A 7123-nucleotide genomic window follows, 5' to 3' on the forward strand; every position below is an offset into this window, starting at 1 on the left:
TTTGTATAATATTTTACGTATTTCAATACATATTTTCAAAAAAATAACATAAATATTTATATATTTTGATTTTTATTCGTATTAGCCAAGGTGTGCAAACAATTTGAACCACTCTGTTGATTTTGCCAGATCGTTTGTATAAACTATACCTACTTATGAGTTATAACCTGGTAGCTAGTTATAATATGTTGGTATATAATGGTATATATTCTATAAACTATATTATATTTTGAACTTATCCTAGATATCCTAGAATAAAAATACCATAAGATAAACGGAAATGGAAAAATAATAATTATAGAAAAATGAAGTGTATAGGGTAAATGTAAATGTGTAAATGTATAAGGTGATATTCTACGTGAAATATTGTATGGACGGGGATGTTGATGACCCCACGACAAGCTCTGCTACTAAAGTTTATGTGTTAAACGGTATAATAAATTAATATTGGTTTACGTAATAAAATGTATGATATATTATGGATGAACATATTAAATAGGTATGTGTTTACTCGTTCTGGTTTTATTTAACGTTGATTAGTGATTTTATTTTATTAGTCTATAGGGTAGATACGTATAATATTATTCTACTATATACTTTATTATATTTCATATCTTATAATGATGTATAAATAAAAATATATTATGAAATATTATAATTAATTTACCTGAGTATGTAATGATAGGTATTCGTGGATACGAGGTTGAGTTCGACGCTCGAAGTCATTGCGGTGTATATACGTATATGTTACGTGTTTTGATTTGTATATTTTTTAACACTTATTAGGTATTTCAGTGGCGGTCAAATGATTTTGTGAAGGGGGGGGGGGGGAGGCGGGAGGAGGGATATGGCTGATTTTTCAACATGTATTATTTTATCATTAAAAATATAATTTATGGTTATGTCTAATATCAGTTTATAAAAATATGGTATATACAAACTTTATTTATAACTTAGGTATACAGACTTTACAAATATATTATAGTATTAACAATATTTTGATTACCTATATTAGTAAATCTTTTTTTTGTTTTATTTTGCTAATTCGTACAGTACTTCGTTGGATGTTATATTTATAACCCCACAATGAACAGCCATAGTAAAAATATTACCGCTAAGTCCACAACTTGATTTTCTGTAACGATATTAGTGATCTAACTTATTTTTTCATCCGCGGAGCGTTTAGAAGTAGAGCAATTTGCATCAAAATAGCTACTACTAGTAGTAATTTTTCTTTTATTAGACATAGTAGTTGTGAAAATGTAAAATAGACAAAATAGTCAATATTACAAAAGACACCGACCGTATGGCGTATAATATAGTATTACACTTTAGTGCACTAAACGTCTACACGGACACACAGTAGAAAACACAAGTACGAAAGAACAAAGACGAATCACGGTGATAATTAATAAATTAAGTATTTTGACTATTATGAATTATGACTAGTGCTCGGAACTGTATGCATTTACATCTTTCTCAGGAAGCTGCATATTTCAAGTCTGATTCCTTACAAATTCGTTTCATGAACTATACTATTGAAATACAAAAATGTATTTTATATATTTTTGTATATTTTATAAAATTTATATGGTTTTGGATATTTAAAGATTTTTAGTATATAAATGCATTTTATATTAAAGTGTACGAGAAATCAATTATAAACAAGTTGTTGAATATTGTAAATTAAATGATTTACAAATAAATAGTACCGTATATGATATAAATTGTGGGAAATCTTTGAACGCACTGTACTCTAAAATGGTACATGTGCTGCTCATGGCCTCCATAGAGTTTCGAAGGAAGTACGAAATCAGTTTGGTACTGTTCATAATATCGTATTCAACGTAAAAAAAAATATTTAAAAAAGCACCATCACGTATACAAATTTTCAAAAATTGCGCACCGGAGATCTCTTTATCTCCAGAACCAATCATAACTAGCTAGGGTACCTGGATCAATGCCGTACTTTATTATTGTAAATACTATGAAAATGTTGTAAATATGTTGGATAAATACCAATATTAATACCGAACATTATTTAATAATCGCTGTATTTGATAAATTCTATTTTTTTTAAATTTAGGAATTTAGGATTCTGGGAATAGATTCAGCATAACAGCTTCAAGTCATCAAAAAAAAAAATTTAAATAAGGTATTAATTATGATTCAAAAATATTTTTTTTTTTATAATTATACTTTAAAACATATCTTTTTTATAAAATAATAATATTTGCATAGTATACTGCATATTTGCGTTTTTTTTAGTGCATACGTAGCACATATTTCATTGTTTTTTAGCGCATAAAGTTCCGAGCCCTGGTTATGACAAATAATAAGCAATCGATGTTTCAAGTTTTCAACCAACTAATGACTTGGGGCTGGAGCTACGTAATATTGTAAAATATTCCTACCGATCGCGCTATCGCCCGTATGGGCCAATGTTCTGGGAAAGTGTAGAGCTGGTTGTTATTGAGAATTCTCGATCATCGAGTGGGATAATTCCCAAATTATATTTTGTGTAAACAACTAAATATTAATAATAATAATAGTATCCTAGTCCCTACTGTTCCTAGATATGAGTCTAGATAATAATATAGTCACGTCATATAAACACGTATAAACATCTTCTATCATTCTGTCGAAATTTACAATAGTTGACAATTTGTTTTAAGAAAAATAATAGAACGCAGTTTAATGCATTATAGAATATAATTAATTATAAATTGTTATAAATATTGAAAAAAATTCATGGAAGGGGATCTATCCCCCTCACCCCCCCCCCACGTTTAATCGCCACTGAGGTATATTAAGGGATATTTTTTTCTATGTATGATATTGATATGATTCGAACACCAGTATTATATGAACTTGTTATCTATGATTTGGGACGTGACTATAATCGCGCGTATGCTCTCAAAATTCTTACATTCGTAGCAATAGAGTACAAATGTCAATTCGCCAACCAAATGTAATTTAAGTTAATGAGCATTTATTATTACACATATATTCTAAATAGATAATTGTATAACTGTGTAATAATACTATATCTGGCCTATAATACGATTATAGTAATAGTGTAGAACCTTATATTGCAAAAAGTAAATATATAGGTGAATTTGTTCGATAATGCGAGACTTATACAGTCTTACACTCATGCCGCATGCTAGAATAACTCAATATACATACCTACATAATATATGAACGCACTCGCTTTGAATCGCAAAAAATATTGTCGAAGTGCATATACTAGCATGGACGTGTGCATCGGATCCTCTTGTGTAAAAGACCGTCTGACATGACGATTCTGTATGATCCTTATATTATAGAATGATATTTATGTAATCCCTTTTTTTGATATGCATCGATTAATACGTAATGTTAAAGTATTGATGTGTTTATGATTTTATTTTATTTTGTGATGTGTGACAAAGGTGCCACTGGTCATTTATTGTGTTACTTTTACTGAATGTCTTGATCGTATAATTTTTGAAGGCCGAGGGGGTTTTATAGTATAATACAATATAATATGTAGGTATATGAATTACAACGGTGTCGTCTGGCGCTGATGATAATTGATTGTTTTGTTTTTACTAAACGTCTGATCGGAGAGGTGTTGAATATTATACTTTATGTGTTGCATGTGTCGCGTGAAACTGTGTAAGTAAAAGGATTGTGTGTATATGTATATTAAAATATTGAATTACCCCCATTCCATACGGCCATCGCCACTAGTTATCCTGTGTTTTTATTTAAGTATAGAAATATTATATACAGTAGAACTTCCATATAACAGTCACCGAAGGGACTGTAAATAATGACCGCTATTTAGAGGTATCCGTCCTACCAGTAGCGGATCTGAAGCTCATTTATAAGGAGAGGGCGAATTGGTATCATAGAATTTCAATATATACATATTAGTAATAGTCAATTGTGGTTATAACCAAAAAAATATTCTTTTATTATCTATGGTTATAACCGATTTCAAATTTGTTTTGAACATAATCTTGTTATTTAAATTTGATAATTTGTATTGATAATCAAATAACAATATAATTGACAAGATATTAAAAAAAAAATACCTTTTTTATATAATTTATTAAGTTTGAAGTTATATTTATGACTTATGAATTTCATATTCATTATATCTTACAGTGCTATAATTCAAGTAAAAAAATAAAGCCCTAGGGGGGGTTGTCACGTCGCCCCCCCCCCTCAAATCAACCACTGCGTCCTACAGAGGTAGGACAACACTAGGATAACACTCGACGGGACCAAAAAAATTGACCATTACATAGAGGTTACCGTTAACGGAAGTTTTACTGTATTATATAATTATAAAGTCTTGATTTTTTATTTTTTAATCCTTATACTACAGTATCACCAGTGATGCTTAACGCTAAATGTAGGTAACTATATCTAGCTGGTAAAAATCACCGTTTTAATTTAATAATATTATATTACGCTTATAATATTGTATACATATAATTTGCGTTGTCTATCGTCGTTCTGAAAAATTCTGCTGATTAAACATTGACCTATAAACTTAAGTGTTTGTTAAATTTTTTTTACATGGTCATCTATTTGGATAATCCATAATAATTTTGGGCAGTGGTGTAGGATACGACAAATTTCAGCATCTTATTACTATGCAGTACCTACTACCTACTTACCTTAACTAAGCGGAAACTTTCAGAAGTATATTTTAAAAATAAAAAAAAAACGAAATTTGAAGCAGTTCATTGAAACCCGAACAGTTATATAACGGTATTACATTATTACTATATACTATTATTATATCTATATTACATGATCAATAGTACCTATTTATAATCAATGGTAATATGTTAATAAAATAAAATATTATAATCTTTGAATATTTTACAAATATGCGTACAGCTTACACAATATATAGGTAATATGTGTATAATAAGTATACTTATATATTATTATATTTTACGTATTAGGTACCAATGTATAAATTATAAATGTCATAATAATATATTATAACAATCGTTCACATTAACGAACGCGTAGAAAAAAGAATATTTTACGTGGTCATCAAATTCCGGGGCGTGGCATAGTACGGAGAAGTGGCATCGTCACGCACCAGCCATCGACGTTCGCAGCCCGTAACCGAGACTGCATTTGAATACTTCCTATAGCGAGGCTTACAAATAGATTAGAGACGAATTAATACGCATCGTGCATCTGTTTATCGGCCTTTTAAGTGGGCGGGTATAAAACATATATATAGGTAATAAAAGAATGGATAGACCACTCCTTCGTTCCTACTAAAAGATGGATCGCGGCCTGGAATAATGGACAGACATCTTTTATACTATACCTTTAGCACGCACTCACTCCAGATAAATGTTCACTCTCGACCTATAAAATATTATGGTAGATATACTAGACATTACTAACCACTGTGTGACGGGGAGTATAAGACCATTCCCTCGGGGGTTTTTACACCTTTAGCCAACTGTCGCGAGGGCGGCTCCTTCACGCCTTTGGATGACGCGGTCACGTCCCTCCGACGGGTATACTATACAATAGGAATCCATTCTTATTTTACTATTTACAAATAAATCTTTAAGCTGTAACACCATTTCATTACCTATATAAAATATAGCACCAATCATTTAGGCATAAAACAGTGAATTCTAAATAACACTCATTGCTGGATTTCCACTACTTACCTAGGTACAACTTAAAACAATGTAGGTACATATTATAGAGATTCAATATCAGTTACATATTTAATAGAGATTAGAGAATAATTAGTTAGATATTTGCATCTGCAAATTTAAAGTTAAAAGCTTACATTAACTTTTACATAAACTCAATACAGTACCAACCAAGGTTTGAGCAGCCGTGACAGATCGACGGAGTAGTGGGTGTCGTCAGGTATTGCCGGCTGTTGCTGGCGTACGGTTACTGACCCGCGGCGATGTACGGCAGTGCGATGATAGTGGACTGTATATTATACGAGAACGAAAAAAGAGAAAGTGAAAATATCACAATACGATGGAAAGTGAAAAGTGTAAGTAATAAGTATAAAATAGTAAATTTTTGTTGCACGAAATCTCGATGGTATAAATACGCTAATAATTCAAACAATAATAAAACAATAAAACGGTGCTTATTATAATAATATTAAGGTTGGTGGTGATAATATAATAATATTATTATATATATATTGCTAATCAACATACGGCAATGACCGGTGGATCAGGAAAGGCGCGCGGGACATCGATGGTCGTGAAACGCGACCTTGACCTGATCTTGGCGAAATTAGCTTATTTGGCATATTATTATACATAATATTATTAATTGTGTTCAGCTGCGACAGCTATCAACCACCAACACTAATAATAAAATAAATTACCTTAATGTCAATGTAAATAATATATCATGAAATAATTTAGTAGTTAATAAAATATAGCATCTTTGCTCAAAATTGTTGCTCGTGAGCAATGATTTATTATTGAATTTATAATTAATACATACATTATAGTGACTTATTCAATTACGAGATACACTCCACACCTACTGTAGTACCTTCTTAGTTCAGCAGAGCGGTTACCTATAATATTGTAACTATATACATTATACATTTAGTAGGTATTAGAGGTGGGTCATGGGTCGAACTCAAAAATATGGTCTCGAACCGAACTTTTTAGTGTGATGTCGAACTCGAACCGATAGTTTTATTCAACATCGGACCACACCAGTACTATTATATTTCATTACCAAACTGATCCCATAATAAACTTTTGAATTAAATGGCATATGAAAGATTTATACTTTGCCCAGGCTCGACCTGAAACTTTGTAAGGACATAGTAAAATGTGCGTATATATTTTATTATAATAATATGTTCGTAGAGATCATGGAAATTGTGTTTGTCGTGAAAGTATAATAAAATCAAAAAAAATTGTGTGTATCTACCGTTATCTACATTTTATTAATCTAACAAAAACATTATACAAACATTAAACCTTTATGCAAATACAATAACTATAGTAGGTACTAGGTACTATAGACATTAATAGGTTAATACATCAAGTTGATGTGTTAAAAAAAAAATATGGACGCTGTCAAAATATTAGGGCACTAT

The sequence above is a fragment of the Metopolophium dirhodum genome, chromosome 1 (genome assembly GCF_019925205.1).
Source record: "Metopolophium dirhodum isolate CAU chromosome 1, ASM1992520v1, whole genome shotgun sequence".
In the NCBI taxonomy this organism is placed as follows: Eukaryota; Metazoa; Arthropoda; class Insecta; order Hemiptera; family Aphididae; genus Metopolophium; species Metopolophium dirhodum.